This window comes from Drosophila bipectinata, chromosome 2L (genome assembly GCF_030179905.1).
Source record: "Drosophila bipectinata strain 14024-0381.07 chromosome 2L, DbipHiC1v2, whole genome shotgun sequence".
In the NCBI taxonomy this organism is placed as follows: domain Eukaryota; kingdom Metazoa; phylum Arthropoda; class Insecta; order Diptera; family Drosophilidae; genus Drosophila; species Drosophila bipectinata.
In genome coordinates, this window is record NC_091736.1 from 12,903,114 (window position 1) to 12,921,062 (window position 17,949).

General features: G+C 39.1%; 2 long non-coding RNA genes across 5 annotated transcripts; one reads left to right on the plus strand and one right to left on the minus strand.

The window, feature by feature from the left end:
• Window positions 1-1,485: 1,485 nt before the first annotated feature.
• On the minus strand, window positions 1,486-3,277 carry LOC138925775 (uncharacterized). Its single transcript, XR_011441982.1, has 3 exons — window positions 2,921-3,277; window positions 2,032-2,861; window positions 1,486-1,966 (listed from the first exon to the last, which is right to left on the minus strand). It is a non-coding gene; the product is annotated as an uncharacterized lncRNA (long non-coding RNA).
• On the plus strand, window positions 2,479-5,927 carry LOC138925776 (uncharacterized). Of its 4 annotated transcripts, none has more exons than XR_011441986.1 (3): window positions 2,479-2,556; window positions 3,767-5,196; window positions 5,263-5,387. It is a non-coding gene; the product is annotated as an uncharacterized lncRNA (long non-coding RNA). The 4 variants fall into 4 exon arrangements; XR_011441985.1 differs by lacking the exon at window positions 2,479-2,556 and adding an exon at window positions 5,399-5,927 and having other exon boundaries at window positions 3,464-5,196; window positions 5,263-5,351; XR_011441984.1 differs by lacking the exon at window positions 2,479-2,556 and adding an exon at window positions 5,410-5,927 and having other exon boundaries at window positions 3,464-5,196; window positions 5,263-5,351.
• The last annotated feature ends 12,022 nt before the right edge of the window (window positions 5,928-17,949 follow it).

The following is a 17,949-nucleotide window of genomic DNA, read 5'->3' on the forward strand; positions in this document are numbered from 1 at the left end:
ATGCACTAGACAATGAGTATTTTTCAAGTTCTTACGTCCCACCAAATAAACTCGTCTCACTCCGACTCCCTGTGACCCCGCCAATTGACCGCAACATTTGACAATTTTCGGCATTTGCCAAATCCGCCGCAAAAATGGTGGCCTAGAAAGAGATGGAGAAAATCAAGAGAAATGTTATGTACTTTGTCTCCGTTACTGTTCCAAATCAAACAATGGGGACTGGCCGGCAAACGAGGGTACTTTCCACAATAGAAGTCGCCGGTCACTGTTGGTGTCAATGGTGCACAGTGGTTTTAAGGTGATTGTTACCTTTTATTTTACATAGGTTCTCAAACTGTATGTCCCCATAGAGACTCAAAATCTTTTTTTTACATAACAATATTTTATCTTTTAAAATGAAATATTTGTTTTAAATTTATTTTAAATCCAATAGTATTAATTTTAAGCTCAATTGCCACTGTCCAAGGTGGTTGTGGGAAAAGTGGATGGACGGAGGGCAAGCATCTTAGAGATAATTGCTTTGATAAGGCTTCGCGGCTTCGGTCGAATTCAGGGGTCTCGGGGCAGCCCGAAAACATTTTTTATAAATGTCGCCAAATATTTACATGTGGCAGCATTGTGAAGCTCCCCAGCGTTTTTTCCCCGGCTTTTCTCACCCTGCTACCCCGCTACTCCGCCCTTGCCGGCCGGCATGGTCTATTTCCACAAGTTAGTCTCCGGCCCGGCCCGGTCCGGCCCGCATTTCGCCTGCGGCTTGACTTTGCCAACTGTCCGGCCGTAGTGCCTTCCTGGCCGGCAATTCCGGATGATGGCCCCAGCCCCCGCCGCCGCGTTGCTGGAAACCGCATAAAAGTCATTGTCACAGCAAATGGATTAATTTTCGCGGCAGGCTGACATATACACTTCTCTTTCGCACGCAGTCTGCCCTACTCTATAGCACCCACACCGTACGTCTGTCTTTTCGAGTCGGTTGTTACCTCAATTTTTTAGGGTATAATGTGGTTTTAAAATTTTTCCTAATTTAGACATTGCTTAAACTCAATATTAAATTAAAACAGATATTTTTAAAGTTCGAAATATTGTCATAAGAATGTATTTATTTCCTTCCCCATCGTAGATACTTTACATTTGAGTTTAAAAAGCGAATATCACTGCGTATTTAAAAGTCGGTACACCAAAAGGACTTACTCATACTTTACATTTTTTTTCCATGTTTTTTATAAAGAAATTAAAAAGCCGGGTCTGCGGTCGAGGGGCATGGTGGGATGCGCCGCATTTACCGCAACAATAATTACGTTTTGGGTTGGTTTTTCAGATCCTGATGCTGGCACGGAAGTGTATAATGTTGCTAAGTAGTTGCGGTTATTTGTTGTTTTTGTTGGGTGACATTTTTGTTACCAGGTTCCCTTTGTGTTGTTGTTTCGTGTTCCGTAATTATCCTGAATGGCAACAGGAGGTTTATTTCATACTCTAAATGCCACATAATTAAGTTTCGTAGCTCTTATACAAAAATACAAGTTGTATAATATTTATTGTTTGTTTACAAAATTCCCTTAAGATTTTCCAAGCATTTTTTATTGATGTTGCTATCCCTGAGACATGTCCAAAATTTATTTAAATCTTGTCTTCATCAGTTTTCCTGGATCGGTCGTAGTAAAAGGTTTAAATATGTTTGGTTTAGTTACTTGGGACACTTTCGTAGTAGTTTTAGTTGTGGTTTTAAAACTCTTTGTGGCCTGCGAGTCCAACTGAGTTTGAATATTATTTACTATACGGGATACGGGATTTTCTGTTCTTGTTGATGGATTTTTTCGAGGTAGAGTACAAAAACGTTCGCATTCTATTCGATATTGGAAACCATTAAAACAAGCAAGTACGGGATAGCAGGAAACTTTGTCTTTGCTTAAAAACCATTTTTGTTTGGGATGCTTACATTTTCTTGAAGTGTCTGATCTCCTACAAAGAGCTGAATAAAAAAATTGTTAAAATTAAGGTACAAAATTTAAGTTTTTCTCACTGTCCTGAACTTACGATTTACAAAATCCTGTCTTTCGCCAGTCGTTAACATCAAAGTAGACAGAATCACAAATATTAGCAACATCTGATCGATGTGAGTGCATCATGTAGAATAGTCGAAATTAGAAAACTTTCTAGTTCCTCACGGCAGCTAACGCAATTAGTCAAGGCAATTTAAAGCCAGGCAAAGCTGTTTTCAAATATCTTTTTTTATGCAGCACCGACTGGTTTCGGGCTGAGTCGGAAGGCTGACATGTGGCCAATCAGCCCAAGTGCCAAAAACGCAAGCAAACTGCTGGCTAAAGTACACACACCGAGCAAAGCATGTGGCAGGCGCCTCACAGATTCCGAATCGAGTTCTATTTAACTAAAAGCTAAAAAGCGCCGACAGAAGCCAGTCAGCGAGCTCCCACAAATGCAGCAGCTATACACCTTCTTTGCCCAAGACTATTTGTTGGCTCTGCTCGGAAACGAGTTTGTCTTGCCCGCACCCGAAGGATAAAAGAAACAGGATCAGAAACTAATCGTTGCTTAGATATGGTAATGTAAACATATTGGAATATAATAGATATTTGTTAAAAGAGGAATTTTGACTGTGGAACTAAAGAACCAAATTCTCGTGTTTGTAGTCACTAGCCCTTTATTGTCCACTTTGGAGCTTGAACCTATAGACTTTAAAAGGATATATGTACATGATCTCCCAATATAGCTTTGTGTGTAATTGTATTTTATACCAAATTCCAAATCCTTGAAATCACGCTTTCATCTCTATCTCTGCCGTCCTGCCCATCTCATTCACACTCGAGCTTGCAGATAACCCAGGACACGCCAAAAAAGATTTCCAGCTAAAAGCAAGCCAGCATTGAAATAGACCATAGAAAGAAAACCAGGCCAAAAAACTTACAGAGACTGAAAAAATTCTGGTGTTCTTGGGAGTTTTTGGCAAGTAAAGTTGGGCGCTCATGCGAAGAGCCGCAAATGTGTGCAATGGGCACAAGTTGCGAAATGGTCCGGGTATGGTTTCCTTTTTCCTTTCTGCCGCCATCTCTGCACTCCGTATGTATGTCCTTTCTTCCCCCTCTGCTCGCCCCTTTCTAGGCAGCCATTTCTTTCGGCAGCGGGTGAAAATTTCTATGTATTTTCGCGAGCGTGTAAAAAAAGGTTGAAAATGTTTGGTGTTTAGAGCAACTGACAGGTGGCGTAACTGTGTATGGGCAGCGTATTCTATGGGTGCCTGGATGGTTGGGGCGCTGTGTTTGTTTTGTGGCAGGAACATGGCGAACAAACATATGGAAGGAGAGTGTGCGAAAATCGGATGAGGGACCCGAAATAAAGTAATTGAATTTTTACAGTACTCAGAGCATGCAGTCCCCAGCTTTTTTCGATTTGGTAGCTTTTAATGCGCCGATTGTCTTGGCAGAACCAACAGAAGTTTCGAAATAAAAATAGATAAATTCACGAATAATAATAAAAATAATAAAACTCAGCAAAATCAAGTTAAAATATTTTTGAATAAGAGCTCTTTGACAGGCGGTTCTTATCCGGATTTATCTTGCTAACCGGCGAAAATATTGGGTTGCCTTAACTTGTTAACTTCGGTCAACTGATTTACGTCATATAAACCCTGCCATCCACTTTTTTAATTAAGAAATAAACGCTTTTCTGTAAATTCATGGCTTTGATCGTCTGATAAATGCGATTGTGCGTGGCTATTGACATTTTCGGTGTTATTTTTTCGATGACCCCACAGCCAGCATCAAAGGCAATCAACCGGTTAAGCCATGGGGCGTGGCAGAGATCCTGTGGGCCAGGGCAGGCTGTTGAGGTGGCTGAGCAGACTGCCAAGCAGCCGCAGCGTTTGTGGTCCGCCACAAACGGATATGCAGCCCCTGTACGAAATTCCAAATAGCCAGCCCGCCGCACACAAATATGTATGAATGTATGGACAGCCTGACAGAGAGGGGCTGTGCGTTAAATTCGGGTAAATGTTTATAAATAGGTTGTGGTGACCACCGAAATTTAGTATTGAAAACAGCGCAGGGGGCGCATTAACCACTTCTGGCACTGGGGAGCCTCCTGCGGTTCGCTGTTCATTTATTCCAAATTGTTAGATTTTAATTACACACAGTCCATATACGTTTTATTTTTTCTACAATTTCATAGGTGGATGCGGTGCTATTATCATGCATTTATTCTGACTAAAGCTAACATTGACAAAAAATTTTTCAATGGTTTAAAGCTGAATAAAAATGGAACTTTGCAAGGTCAAATACTTTAAACAATATTGAAACTTTCCAGTGCGTGTGTTGGGGATTTTTTAAAAGTTATATTGACTGTTGTTCTTGGTCCACGACTACTGAACTACTGGCCCCTTTCATTTTGTATGCCAGTAAGCTTTCTTCTCAAAAAAGTTCTAATCGAAAGTTTGCTAAAAAAAATCCTTTACAAAAAGCAAACCAAACCAGTGGCGACCACAACGAAACAAATAACAAAAACAGCCAAAATGGCAACTGGTTATAACTGTGCCATCTGTTTGAACAAATAAGCAAAACACGGAAACGTGGGAGACTTCACCCGCCCAGACCCACTCAACCGATGGTTTAGTCCTGAAACTCCGCCCTTTTATTGTACAGAACATCTACAGCCAGCGACTTTTATATAGATTTTACTCTAAATATGGAAATTAGATGACAAAAAATTTTTAATAATTCAGCTGAATGAAGCTCCTAGATTCCATAGCATATCCCCTTCATTTCGTTTCCAGTTTCTTATATTGGCAGAGTCAGAAATCTCATTTAGATTGTAATAACAAAGTGTCACGCGAAAATCAATTAAAATAATTTCCTGCTAAAATTCTCCATGGCATAACAGATATTCCCCAGTTTAGAACCAACCTCATGCCCCATAAGGTTGCCACCGCATTCGGCATCTGTTGCCACCGTTGTCATTTTGGTCGCAATTCACGTGGGCTACCCCTCCTGCCCATCCCACTCATTTTCCCTCAACATTGTTGTTTTACATTTCCGGTAATAAATATACATTTGACAAAATAATAGAGAGAGGTAGGATGGTTCGCGGGAAAATGAGGAGAACGGGCCTGAATCCAGGTGGTGTTTGGCAATTTGCCCAAAATTTTTGTGAGGGCGTGGGAAATTGGAATTTTGGAAATTCGTTCACTAGGTGAGAAACTTTGCGGCATTTCATTTCCTATAATTAATTAATTATTGCTTTGAGTCGTGCTGATAGCTTTCGAAATGAAAAATATGTGTCCTCCAAATTGAGTTATGCAATCGGAAATGTAATAGAAGCTTCACGTAAATGCGGTGTCACTTAAAGTATATTTTTTAAAAAATAAATGGATATCACCAAAATGTATTTTAAGTTTATTTCTAGTTATTAAGCTGCGGGAAACTCGGCTAATATCGTGCTGACATTTAACTGACAACATGGCTGTACAAAGGGAGAATTGTTTCCCAATGTGAATGGAGTGGAAAGTCGAGGAGCAAACGTACACACCTGAGAGCTGAGCTCAGAGTCATAACCATGACCAAAGTCACACGACAAGGGACTCACACATACACACAACATCCGGTGACATCCGGTACTTCCTGGACGGTCCTCGCAGTCTCTGTGTCGCTCTCACTTGCAGGATGCAGGGCCGCACAGTTCCTGCGCCCTTGTCACACGTTATCCTGCCCACTAACAACTGCCCAGCAAGAGCAGCAACACCAAAAACACAACCAACTATCTCACTTCACGAGTTGCTAAGGCAACAATATCACGTCATGGAAAGGTACAGAACTACATTAACATTTCATTCAGTTTGTGGTACCCTAGGATTAAGATACTTAAAAAAAAGGTAAAATATATAAAAGCATTAAGCATAAGCAGTGATTATTAAAGAGTATTGATTGTTTTAGACCTTGACTGAGTGTTTTATATTTAAACTTCCTTCCATGAGGTTTCTTGGTTAAAACCCATATCATTACGCATACGCCATGTATAACATTTATAACCTTAAACTAAAATTAAAGAACTAAAAAGCCATCAGTAAAGGGTATTGGGAATGCGATTTCCTAATCCCTTCACTTTATTTACGGCTTACTTCTTGAAGTTAGCTGCTGCAGCTCCACCTCGACTCCTGTCTGTCATGCATCCGTTTGCAGGACGCACGGAATAATTCTATTTGTGTGTGTGCTCTGCTTTCCCGTTGCCGTGTCGCCCAACCCGGTCGCCCGCCCTAGCTGACTAGCTGCCTGAATTCTTCCTCATTCGCCTCCGAGATCCGTGCCACTGCAGCCGCCCTGGATCTCTCACGCTTGATGTAGTTGGTGGTTTACTACTAATTTGCAACCACATCGTTTGTTTTGTGTGGGCCGCCCCTCCTCCACCAGCAGCGAGTGTCCTTTGTGTGTGACAGGAGCGGCTCCTCACATCCTTTACCCGCTCCCCATCTTTCCAGCTCCAGCTCCGGCTCCCACTCACTCCCGCGCAGCGACACGTCTGGTGCATTAATTCTTGCATCACAATAGCCGCTGGAGAAGGAGGCTCTTTCTGTTCAGCACACTTTCTGTCAGGACGCTTTGTTATAAATGGACTTCATTCTGGAGCTGGTTTCGGTGCTGCTCCTGGTACTAGTACTAGTGCCATGGCGTCGTCTTTTTGAAATTTTCGCCTCTTATCAGTCCAAGCTGCATATTTTAGGGCACCATTGGCATGGCTAACTGCGAAATTCCTGGAGCATAGGAAACTATTTGTCTCTTTTTAGAAAGTTTATAATTATGAATACATTGCTCAAGTCCAACATGACAGTGCTCCTGGGAAGGATATACTATTAATTTTGAGCTAAAGTAAAACTTTGTAATAGAAGTATGAAAAAGTGAAGAATTATTTGAATGAGAAATGAAGTACAAACGCATTTTGAAAAGCTTCTTAAATTTGGGGAGTGACTTCCGGAAATTAAGTGAACATTTTAAAATATCACCATCAGGTGATACTATGCATTTAGACATCCTCGCACGATACTTCATAAATTGGCATTAAAAAGTATTTAGCATGTTAACAAGGCAATTCTGGCAGGCCAAGGACACAGGAGGACGGAAAAGAGGCTTTGCTGTCTGAGTTTGTTGCAAGAGTAAAATCAGGAATAATAAAAACAAAAATCGACAAGTTCCAGAGCTCATATGTAGCCAGGCCAGGCACAACAACGTAAATATAAAATCAACACATAACATACATACTTATAAAGGACTTGGTATGATATAGAAATTGCCTTTTTAATCGGCTTACGATTTTGATATGGGGGCATTGGAGGAATGTCAGCACACAAAACAAGCTTAAATTGCTTTTTCCAGCCAAGAAGCATTTTAAAAAAATATATATCATAGCCATTCCCACGTATAAACCAAAAATTACATTGAGGAGACACGGTCATTGCCATTTTTTTATGGTAAGCCTCTTTTATAGACCATCGTTTTTCTCCATCAAGATAGTCAAACTCATATGCTTAATTTGTGACTTACTTTATTTTTGCAATGTAAATCAGAATTATACTTACTATATAAAAAATGTCTAATATTTTCATGTTTTATGGAGAACTATTTTTAATAGTTCACATAATTTTCTTCTTTAAATTCTTTAAATCGTATCTCAGAGAAAAAATAATTTCGCTCATTTGTCGCTTCATTCCATTTCTGCATCAACGCACTAATATAAAGGAACAGGACCCACCCACTAATCCCTGTGTCGCAAATGGACCCATGGACTTACAAAACCCCCACCTCGTTAGTTCACTCTAACGCTGAATTCACGCTTCAGTTAATTGATTATTAGAAATTTATTAGCAAGAGTAGTTTTATTGGCAGGGTTTTTGATTAAATACTATTTATTGAGTCCATGTTAATACTAAAAGGATTAAAATTAGTTTGTTTTAAGGATGTAGTCTCATGTGTGAGGTTGAAAAAATCAAATTTTTTTTTTTTAAATATTTCGATAGTATTGTTTATTAAGAATGTACTGTTAAAGTTTCAAATAAAAATATCAAATAATGACAGAGATACAGCCCATAATCGAGAGCGCGCCTACACCGAAAAGTATGAGTTTCTCGGTAGCGTCTAAACTTTAAACGCGTTTTTCTCGGAACGACATTTTTGTGTGCGGCGCAGGTGATTCACAAAATTCTATGGTACCGATCTAGCTGAAAATTGGATATGTTGTTCTAAAAAGTAACACCTCTGTCCCGTACTAGAATCAATTATTTTTAACGATTAGTTTTTTTTTTATCATTAATTTAAGATAAATTTTTTAAATTAAAAAAAAAAATTTTTTTTTGTGTGTTCGCCATTTTGTTGTTTATTGATGAAAATATTTCATTCTAGTACGGGACAGAGCCATTAGCTTACAAAACAATAATCTATTCTAATTTTTTGTTTCGGATGACTCTAGCAGTCGAAATCACCTGCGCCAGGGACCTATCTTTTTTTTTTATATGCATACTTTGGCATGCTATAAAGTGTATTAAACTACACAAGAATAAATTAAACAAAATATTTTCAAATAGTTTATGATGCTTATAAAAACATATGTGAAAATTGAAACGATCGCATTATTTTTTATTACAAAAAAAATTTCTTGAAATAACCTCTAAAAAGTAGGCCGGAACATGAGACTACATCCTTAATTCGTTCTAATAAGATATAGTAATAAAGTACAAATATTTAAAAAAATTACTCAAAAAATTATCAAGGTATAATACTACATTTATGTTTATAGTGTAGTCTTAGAAATGGAAATCGCAGTCTCGTATAAACTTTACCTTTCAATTCGTGTGTTTTTTCTCGTATTCAGATCCTGACGAGTGGAATTAGTTGGCTGGGAGCTCTTTAATGCACAATTGCTTGGGCTGAATCCTTTCCCCGCCTTCGTGTTTTGTCTTTGCCGGACCGGTTGCTGTTCCCGTTGTTCTTGTCGCCAATGTTGTTGTCGTCTAGTCACGTCTGCTGTTGACAAGCGTCTGTTGTGCACAGTGCAGCCCATATTGAATGTCCTCTGCTATCCTTTCCAGGACAGCTCCTTGCCAGTGCCACATGCCCCAAACCACTGCTCGGCTCCTCACACAGCTTGCACTGCATGGCGCATTTTCCAACGCCATTGTCCTGCTGTAGGTACTATTTTTGTGTCGCACAATTTACTGCACTTCCTGGCCCGGGCAAACAACAAAAAAACAACGTACACCAGAGACAGAAGGAGTCGAGTGTAGCCTGTTGGGGCGGGTCAAGGGGCGAGGGACAAAGGACGAGCAACTGGGATTGGGGAAAGGGAAAAGGAAGCGCGCATTGTCTCGATAATTACCCATGTCCCCTGGTGTGGCGAAGACTACTACTCCTGACTACTCTCTACCCACTACTGACTCCCGACTCCTGACTGCTGACCCTTGGCCCCGTTTTCTATCTATCAACAACTTTTCGTACAAAAGTTGGCCGCAGACGGAGTGACAGGTTCTGAGAGGGTCGGAAGGGCACAAGTATTTTCCAGCAAGGACATGTCAAAAATACATTCGCCTGGGCCACTTCAAAAAGCTTAAACAGAGTTCACGTTGAGATTTTCCAAGTTGAGACATTCGATGGCTGCGTCACCTCGAGTAGTTTCAATTTGTAGCTTGAATTTAAACTTTAAAGAGCTATTTATACTCATTTCAAATAAAATTGACTTATTTTTTTATACGTAGATCCAGTTTCTATATTTTCGGATCCTCAATGCTATTATTTGAATTTCGGATATGATAAAACTGAAAGGTAGTATTTCTACTGACACCCGCACATATGAGCCAAACTTGATTCCCCGCACGAGCCGACCAGACACCAACATGCCGCAACCATAAACATAAATCTCTGGCATTTAGCTCGGGCTAAAATAAAATCAGGCAGAACACAAACCCACTAGCCGTCTAAACGCTACGTATTGCGATTGAGGGCGGGCGGGAAATCCTCACAGAAACCCGGTTTGATGACGGCACACGGCACGATATTCAATTGTTTTTGCAGCAGGAGAATTTAATTTGACACGTACTTTTAATGTAGAGCTCTGTGCTCTGGGCTCTCGGTTCTCTACGCCTAATGCCAGGACATGAGACCCAGGAACCAAACACACATGCGTGGGTATCACAAATTGAATTTAGATACAATTTCCTGTGACTGCGTGACTCTGGGCCTAAGCCATTCCAGGGTTACGTTTATGGCTCTATTCGCCGCCATTTTCCATGGCAATTAAAAAAAATCACTCCTTCCCGGATCAGAGGAGGGTATTGGGTGAGTTCGCTGTCGCCAAACAATAAATAAGCAATTTATATGCACAAATGCATTTATCGAGCGTGAAAAGATGCCATGAATGAACGGTTCGCACACAGTGCGTTGAGGGCAGGAAGATCAATATTGTTGGTCCTTTAAAGAGCCCGGCCATTTTTTAATACGCATTCGTTCCGTCGCCAGCTGACGCTATTAATTATATTCGCCACTTTGGTGAAGAAAAAGTGCCCAAAAAACGGGCCAACAGTACTTTTTTATAAAGCACATAATATAATAAAAGATATGGCAGCTGAGAGTTATGAATATTCAATGCTCTAATTTAGAGATTTTCTACGATAGAATGTCTAAGAGTTTGGATCATCGTAAGAGTCTAGGAATTTTTTAATTAAAGATAAGAGAACCTTAGTAATTGCTTAATTTTTTCCAAAAATGTATCTTTAAAGTTGGAAAATTACATTTATTTTTATAAAACCTACAAGGGCCAGTACTTTGTCAGCTTACGTGAGGGTATAAAATTGATTACAAAAGGTTTGATTTAAATATTTTTTACACTCTGTTGGTTTTTTCTTATACACTCACATGAATACATATTATCCCTTTGTCTTTTATTTAATTTTTTTATTCCGCCGCAACAACAATTCAATATTTTCCTAAAAAATTAAGAGGCATGGGAGAGACGGGTCTCGCATGCAAATTCGGTGCACTGAACAAATAATTCTCTTACTGAAAAGCCGTTGAGTCGCCACTGTTTCCATATAGACCTTACTTTCCCTCAATGAAGAGGGAAAAAATTAAAAATGGCCTTCTTGATGAAAGGACCTGGTGGTATGGTCAGAAAAAACTTTTACGAAAAGTAGCATAACTTTTTAATGGAACACGCTTTTTTAACTCATATTTGTAAAGTGGAAATGTTTTGTTTTTTTTTTTAATAAAGGTATTAACATTATTACTGCAAACCAAAAAATCGAAGTAAAAGCTTTTTTAAATTTTGTATTTGGCTTTCAAGAAACCGTTTCCCGAAATTGAATAAAAAACCAATCTTCTGGTCTACTGTGGCAAACGAAAGACCAAACAAACAAATATATTTTTCAATAAAAATTTCCGAAAATGGGCACCAGTTCAATATTAGTTTTGTTTAGCTCTTTGGCTTATTTGGCCGCCGCTGGGTGTGGAGCAGCTGTGCTGGCAGCTCCACGTTGCAAAATTAATCACGGTCGCCACTTTGGAGTTGTTTGGACAGGGGCATTATGACAAACGGCAGCGGCAGATGGCGCCAGCATGCACGTCATGCAAATTATGAAACTTTTATGCTGGGCCCCACAACACACACATAGCCAAATACACATATATATCATTTAATATGACCCGTAAGCAGACCTTCTAATAAAGTGTAACAACTAAAAGTTGCGTTTCCTCGTGCTCGGTGTCTTTCTTCCATTGGTTTCATTTTTCAAACTTGTCAAACGAAGTTTTATTGTTTATGATAAACAAACAATGAGAATTGCATTCGGCGGAAACTGAGCTGAAATATATATTTTTGCAACCCTAGAGAAGAGATCGAAAAAGTTTTTTAACTTTCGTTTTCTATCCCCTCTCTTTGGGAAAGTTTTAATTTTCCAAACACGTTTTTGGTCAAATGAAAATAGCAGTCATTTCTATGCCTGTTCTTGCCGCCGTCTGATATACCCGTCACTATTCTATAAAAAATATAAATAAAATATACAGAAAAAATAAAAATACTATTAATCAATAAAATTTATATAAATATTTTGTTTTTGAAAACTAATAATAAAAAATCTTTCCATTCCTAGGGTACCACAACATTGCAGAGTAACCATAGCTAGCTAGTAGTTTTTGGGGTACCTAGCTGCAGGACTTTTTCCCCTGACACACTTTCTCTCGCTCGACTCGTCTGGGCAAACATATGGAATAGAATTGGCGAATCGGATACGTGAAATTGCACCACACCACCTCCCACCATAGAATTACTGAGCGCACGACTTCACCTTCTTTCTTTCAGTGAAGTTTTTTTCCTAGGGGTCATCCCGGCGGATAGTTAAAGTGTCCGAAACGATTTAGTGAATGTAAGGTTATGTGTTTGCTGCGTGAAGTACTCAGTGGGAATAATGGAGTGTCTATCCAGGGTCCTTGTTTCTTGTGTGGGCTTCCTTCTTTGGGGATGAAAATCTCACTAGAAAATTTAGTAAAGAAATAGAGATAAACACGAACTTCATTTTATGAATATCTAGGGATAATATTTTTTTAAATGGAAATAGTAGGTTAATTCCAACATTTTTGCATTCCAATGGGAGGCGGTGGCAACGGCTTACAAAACCAAATACTGGTAGGCCTGAGTAAACAGCTAGACGGAGTACGCCCACAGTTTGGCAGCCCCCTGGCAGCTCCACTCCGTGGCAGGTATATATTTGTATATGTGTGCGGTGATGTGTACAGAACGCAATATGCTCAACATGTTGGCAAACGTTCACAAATGTTAGTGTAAATATTGCATGCAACAAAACGATGCCTAAAAATAACAAAGCTACCACCACACCAAATAAACGAAGGACGCACCGGTAACAAGGTATTCTGGGGCAAGTACTGTGGAGCACCACAGGTTGATCGATGACTTTGCAAGTGCTTTTATATTTGCAAAATTCATATGTGTTTGTTTTACATCGTTTGCTTAAATTTTGTCTTGCTTTAACAATTTTTCTTAGTAATGCCAGCTTAGCCTCTCAAGAGCCGCATTCTAGGCCAGGGGCACAAACAATTATAATAACTGCGGTAGAGGTTTCAGCAATCGCTTTTTTTTTTGCAGTATCAATTTCAGTAATCATTACACCCCAACGTTTTTGGTTCATAAACACAGTCAAATTTAAAACCACATAATTACAAAAATATTTGTATCATAGCTTAAAAATATTTTAAATGATTCTTATTTTAAAGAAATTTATTAGGAAGTATATCTTTCATTTCAAAATATACATCTTTTAGTGTATTTTAGCACAAAGACATTGCCTGAAAGGTCAGGTCGGTACTCCAATTGGCAACGGTTTTTTCCTTTGCAATTTTCTTTCCCAATTTTAGTTTTCAATTTTTTTTCGATGCGAAATGCTTTCAAAGTCGAGGTAGCAGGGGACATGCTATGGCAAGGCATATTAGTAAAAGAAAAAAATTGAAAAAAAACTGCGTTTATGTGCGACTGTGTGGGTGAGGGACCAAATTGAAAATGCTTTTTAACAGAACGGTATCGCAAGGCTTCGTCGGCTTGTGTTTGTAAGTCCTGGACCTATCCGAGATCCAGTTTCTACAGTTTCTGCAGTGGCTCCAATAACAGCTCCCTCTAACCCCGGTACAATTCGGATTTGATGCATTTACATTTGCACCTGTGCCAGGTGTACACAAACACACTCACATCCAGACTGGGTTGTAAGCTTAAGTGCCATTACATGCAATCGAGGTGGGTATGAGTTAAGTTTTCTCCGCTCCTATCCGTTTGAGTTCTCTCTTTCTCTCAGCTGGCACAGTTTTCTAGTGATACGGACAATAGCTATAGCTGACTATGCTAGAAAACTATCTTCTTAATATTGGGGATTAGCATTTACACTTTTATTATTTCAATTTTAGCCAACACCCATGTTAGCAATGCATTTGGACAGTTATTATGTCTTTAGATGTTTTTAACACACATTTGTAGACTCTAAAAGACCAAACCTGCAATGAGCTAAAAAAAAATGCCAGATTTATAGCCAACACTGACTACAACGAATGCTTCGTGTAATTCTCGTTTCGTCCATGAGAGCATAATGCATATTTAAGCATATTTTGTAGTCTACTTTTACGGGCAGTTGGAAACATTTGCTCACTCCTCATCCCACGACCGTGACCCTTGGCGCAAAGTGCACTTCATCAGACAATTTGTTGGACTGCTGGGCTAGTGGTCCTCCCGCCCCCTTTTTTTGGCATTTGTATGGCTTGTAAGTGGGTAGATTATGTTTGGCAAAGTTGTGACAGCTTGGAGTGGCTGCAGGTAAATATTATGGGCGTTGTAGTAGCCTGAGAAGGTGGGATTTATGAAAATCAAAGGGCAAAGTTGCTTGGCATTTAGGAAAAAGCTTGAATCAATTTTAAAATATCCAGCTTATAAATGTTAAACCCATTGGCTAAAAGTCAGGTGCACCTCATGAATTTTTATTTTTAAATAAAATAAGTCTAAGAAACGATATAAAAAGTAACCCAATTTCTTATGATTAAAAATCGAAAAATATGTGTTTAGTTCTTGTCTCAGTTTGTCCATCTGTATGAAAGCCACATTTCTGGCCAAATATGGGACACTCTCGGGGACTGATAGGCATGAAGACCCAATGTATCCTGTAACATGACTGAATAAACACAATTTCCTTCTGTTTTGCTGCTTCGTTCGTTTGTCAACAATTCAATTCATCAAGCGAAAGTTTCACCTGAAGGGGGAAAGGTGCAAGGTAAACTTAAGAAGGAGCGGGAGAATCGTTTCGTTACTTTCGCTTCTCTATTTTCTTTAACTAAAACACCATTGAGAGTTTTTCTTTATTTGATCATCTTAGCTGCCACTTGCAGCGCACACAGACAGACATTCAGGACACAGGATCCAACCTCCTGACATCCTTGACTTGCTGCCTTCCATAGACTTTTACTTTTGGCTTTGGCAAACATGTGGAACTTCCATGTGGGTGTGTGCGGGCCAATCTGGGCTCTCAGGGTGTGTGTCTGAGGCACAAAAAGTTTGCCAACTTATATTGAAAAATGTTGTTAACACGCAAAAGTTTTTTGCAACGTTTACTCAGCCCGACAACAACAATGGCAACGGCAACAGCACCGGCAACACGAAAAACAACAATATGAACCTAAACAAGTGGAATTCAATAACTGGACACTGGGCTCAAACAAAAATATCCAAAAGGCAGCCTGGCCCCTGTTAAAGTGCCCGGAAAGATGCCCCAAACAGGAGATAAGCCCAAATTCTGGGGCCTGATTTGAATAGAATTAGAATGTTTTCCTTACCTGAGACGTGTGCAAACGAAAGGAGCTGAATTGGTGGGAGTCAGTGGGTTCCGGGTAAATATTTACCAAGTTTAAGAGCAGTAGCCATTTGAACGTGGCAACTTCTGAAGAACTGGCCAACTCGAGGTGAATGGGCCGATCCACAATTTGTGTGTGTTGGTTAATTCAATTTGGAAAAACTTTTCACAAGCAATCCAATGGTTCTCTTGATGTTAATATTCTGTTTCAAAAGAAAAAAATATATAAAATACATATAATACATAATAAATGTAATATTCCGATTCATTATATCTGAATCATTTCAAATAATATTTTCTATTGTACATTTTTTCCACTCACCGCTGAACTGACTTTAAATAATTTACACATAATTTAACATCAACTTGACATCGATGTTGATTTCCTGCATTGTTTTCCTTTTTTCCCATTTTAAAAGTATGTTGCGTTTGTTGTTTTTACTTTTGCGTATATAGTACTCTATCATTCTAAGGGATTTCGGCACTTTTAAACCATTGAATAAGGTTCTAAGAGGGAAAAAATATATGTTTACTTCATTTCCCTTTAAACATTCAATGTTAAAATTATTATTTAAATTCAATATTGACTTGTACAAAATAAAGGTATCACGATGTCGCTACAGAATGTATTTCTGTTGCTGCTGTTGTATTGCTTTGCATAAATTATTTACAATATTATCAAACGTGATGTCGAGTGAAGAGGCAGAGCGATACAAACATGTTCGAATTTCTCTTAAATGTTCACGTAGCTGCCGCATTGACAGCCCAAAGAATAGACTCTGGCAGGAGCAGAGCGGAAAGGGAAGCAGGCTATATAGTACTACCCATATAAATTTCATAGTATCTCATAAATAGAAATGAAAATTTTAAATTTATGAAAAAAATTATGAAAAACAAGAACAAGTATGAGCTAAAAATATCAAACGAAAAATTTAACCTTACCAAGATGGAAAATTTAAGCATTTATGGATTAAAAGTCCTAAATTTTTTCATAGATTAAATATTTAGATGGTGGTGAAAAATTAAATATACATTTCATGTGCTGTTTTATTACATTCTATTTAAACAGTCCACGTTACGTATACGTAATGTATTCCACAAAAAGCTTTTGAAATTCATTTTGATATTACAGCTCAACGACGTGACTTTGACAGACAGAACCTATGATTTATCATATTTCAATATTAGCCATATTTGGATTCATGTTAAAAAATAGTAATTTTTCAGCTTTCTGTCAAAAATGATTAAAATAATTAGAATCAACTCGTCACGGCCAAATGAATAGAAAGGAAGAACCTAATAGACTGCTATCAATGGCCGATAGTATCCTGAACAGAAAGAGGAAATCCGCAAAGAAACATCGATATGTAAGACCAAAGAGAGTGTCGGACCATTTGCGAATGCTCAAAAAGCAATTTAAAATGATTTACGTTGCGAGGGGAGGGATGTGTGCAGTCCACGAATGTGGAACGAACCAAGCAGGACTAAGGCGGCAAGGTGGACAGCGATTCTAGTTTGGCAGTTAATTACAATCGGTGCCCAGCTCCCTTTCCCTTCTCTAATCGTGAATTAATAAAGTGCCAGTCAGTGTAAGATTTATGACACAAGCATCGGAAATCGAGACAAACAGTTTTGGGTGTGAACGATAAAGTGTTTCGGAACTATTTGGAAACTTTTTCCCTTCAATTATACTTATTTCCTAAATGTATATACCTAAATTGTAAGCCAAACTATTTACAAATGTTATGTTTTACTCCATGTCAGAATTCCTTGTTGATGATTTAATTTCTAGGCTTTGAAATTATCTCATTAAAAGGCTAAGCTATTCAGAGTAGGCCCATTAAAAGACAATAAATATAAATTACCACCCAGGATGAATAAAAAAAACCCCATAGAAACTAAAGTTAGGATCAAGTCGTGACAGGAGGAAGTAAAATGCACTCGAGTGCAATAAGGAGCGCGGAGAACGAATGGCTAATGCCTTTTTTTTCTCGGATGCACTAAACGGCAAAGTGTGCGGCCCATTGTTGAGGGCTGCCATACAATTTGACTTCCTTTTCGCACGCCTTCAAGTGCCAATACAACAGCCGGCTCCAATGAGAACTTCAATTTCGAGCTGCATCCTCCGTTCCGGCTCCTTGGGGTCCTTAGGATACTTGGGTCCTATTGCCTTCCGACAATGAGTTGTGCTCGAGGCGAAGCTCAATGACGACGACGCATCGTTGACATCAACAGCGCATTTGATTTATCAAAAGCTGGGAAAAGAATAAGGCGGAAAGCTGGCAAAAGTGGCAGCGGCAAAAGCGCAAATCACTTCCGTGTGAAAGGGGCCGGCAAGATTAATGTGCCAGAAGGGGAGGGCAAACCGGAAATGGCTGAGCCAAGTGTGAGTGCGATCAGGTTTCCGCTCGAGGGCCACCTAACCAGACACTGAGACATGGCTGAGCGGATGTTTATGACTCGGGTTTTACAGCAATTGATATTTGAGGAAACAGTGGAGATGCCACCCTGAATGGGTTTATTGCCACCCTGTTACCTCTATCCAATCAGGCATTTTAATTGATTGAGAA